This window comes from Hibiscus syriacus, unplaced genomic scaffold (assembly GCF_006381635.1).
Source record: "Hibiscus syriacus cultivar Baekdansim isolate YM2019G1 unplaced genomic scaffold, ASM638163v2 tig00110388_pilon, whole genome shotgun sequence".
NCBI lineage: Eukaryota > Viridiplantae > Streptophyta > Magnoliopsida > Malvales > Malvaceae > Hibiscus > Hibiscus syriacus.
Window position 1 is genome coordinate 1994936 of NW_024062718.1, and position 2842 is coordinate 1997777.

Below are 2842 nucleotides of genomic sequence, written 5' to 3' on the forward strand. Positions count from 1 at the left end.
GTAGAGTCTTCATTCAAAATGTTATATCCGATATCAATATTGACATAGTATGTAACATCCGCAATACCGGGTTAGTGACCAAATTGTAGAGTTTCAGAATTTGGTGACTAAAGTATAAGAATGAAAGAATTCAATGATTATTTGAATTTATATTAAAGGTTATTTGGTAATTATTAAAGGAAATTAAGGGTAGTATGGTCTTTTCCTTTAAAAGATATTCTTCCCCCTTTTATAAGAGTGAAAAACGTGGGAAGAGAGCTATCTGAAAGCTTTCTTCTTCTTGCTTTCTCTTCTTCACGTGGGGCTAGCTACAAAAGGTAAGTTAATTTCAGTTGGTTAATTCTTAAGTTTTAAGCTTAGTTTTGATTCTTTGGGTATTAAATAAGCTTAAGGAAAGCTTAAATCATCTTAAAAACAAATGATGGAGGGGTTATGAGAGATTAAAGATTTGGAGTTTTTATATGAAACTTTGGAAAAGAATTGATAAGTAGAATTTGAAGTTAAATTTGACTTGTCAATGGTTAAATTAAGAGATTTGGAATGATAGAATTTGATTTTGAACATATAGAAAATTTGATATGATTTTTGAATTATATATGGAAGATAGGATTTTGAGGTTTAAGATGAAATAAATGAATATAGATTGGTTTAAGTATGTGTACTAGAGTTAAGAATGAAAAGGAGATGATATATGAAGTGTTTGAGTGAAAATGAAGGAATTTTCGGGTTGAAAATATGATTTCTGGGTAAGGGGAATCGGTACCCATTCAAGGGGAACCGATACCCCTTCAAACGACAGAATTCCAGAATGTCTGGAGGGAATCGATACCCCATAGGGGGGAACCGATTCCCCCTAAAGGAAAAATTGGGAATATGGGTTTAATAAGTTCGTTTAAGTTGCTAGTATCCAATTACAAGGTGTAGGTATCTAATGATTGTCCCGAAATATACATTTATGTAGATTCTACGCATAAAGAATTCCGGAACGTTTGGCAAGTAAGATCGATCAAAGGGAAAGATAAGAGATTGGAATTGACTAGTGAGGCCAGGTGAGTGCATATTAATTAGTTTATGGTGCTAAATGGAAACAAGACTTGCGACAAGTCTTTTTCCTCTGTTAGAATGCATGAATATATGATTATACGTATATGAATGACATGAATTGTATGTATGCATGATTATATGTGTTAACATGCTTTTGAATGTAATGTTATGAGAAGTATGTGCTATGTAATGTATATATATGAACATATGTGAAACTGAACTATGTGACTGCATGAGAAAGATATGAGCTTATATGGCCTGTGATATGAAAGTGTATATGTGAAATGATATGAAATATATATGTGAAAACAGTATATGTTATGAGATCATGATTACACGTACATGTGATACGTGACTGAAAAGAAAAGATATGTGGTTATAAGAGAAAGAATATGAATAAGTAATGTGAACTGTTATAAATGATAATGCCCATGTTATGTGATATGAGAGCTAGGGGTATAGTTGGCATGCCAAGGGTCGAGGGTTTACCTATGTTCTTCGGAACATATGGACTGTTTACCTATGTTCTTCGGGACATATGGACTGTTTACCTATGTTCTTCGGAACATATGGACTGTTTACCTATGTCCTTCGGACATATGGACTGATTACCTAGGTTCTTCGGAATCTATGGACTGGTCCTTCGGGACATTGATCGAGCTGTGGTGACAGCATATGTGTGCACAACCTCAATGTACTCACATACCTTAAGTTCTCACTAGTGTACATGGGCTAATAAAGTGATTAAACAAGCATACTGAATGTGATATGTATACGATGGGTTTATAAGTGGTTTGAAATGTGTTACGTGAATCATATGATGTTGTGTGTGTATAGTGTTTGATTGAAAATTGTTAACAATAAGAGTATGTGATTACATGATAAACTGTTAATGATGAATTATGTGTCTGTATGTATTTACTGTAATTAATCTGATATGATCTTATATGATACGAAGAATGCATGAAATTGGTATAACATGATAGAACAGAACATGCATGTATTGATATATGTTATGAAGTGCATTATAAGTCGTTATGCCTCACTAAGTCTTCGACTTAGCGTGTGATTGTTTCACACGTAGGTTTCGAGAAGAGTAAAGAGTAATGCGGAGCAAGACAGGTCAGTTTTCCTTACCAAATGTCAGATCAGAAAATGTATGTACTGTTTACAGAGTGTAGTTGGCATGTAGTCTAAAGATATAAATGGTATGAACTCTGATATCTGTCGTAAACGTTTGGAAATAATTTAAATGTTATCAAAGTTTTTAAATTACCCACTATTTTATACGAATAAATGTTTAAAAAGTCAATGTGTCACTTCGGACTCGTATCCGGGTCGGATACGGGTTGGGGGTGTTACATTTAATGGTATCAGAGCTAAGGTTTAGCCGATTCTCGGCATAAACCGAAGTCCAAAGTGTCATAAAGGTGTACATGCCAACATAGATTGAAAAATTTCTGATCTGATAGTGTAAGGAATATGTTGTCTTGCTAATAGAATAAGAATAGTTTAATACAGTAGAAATCCGATCGTGATAATTTCGAAGTAAGTGAAAGGTGATATTCCTGATTGTGATAGCTATTCACTTGCCCTGGCCAGGCAGGATGAAGAGCGGACACCTCAGGAAATGCCTAGTAAGATCAAAAGTTGATTTCAGAAAGCTGAAATCATATCTGAATAATGATAGAAAGTTTTCATCGTTTGGAATCGGAAAAACGATATAGAGTTATTATGTGGATAAGATAGAATATGGTGAACGGGTGTCACCATAAGAATGTTAAAAAGATCTAAGGAC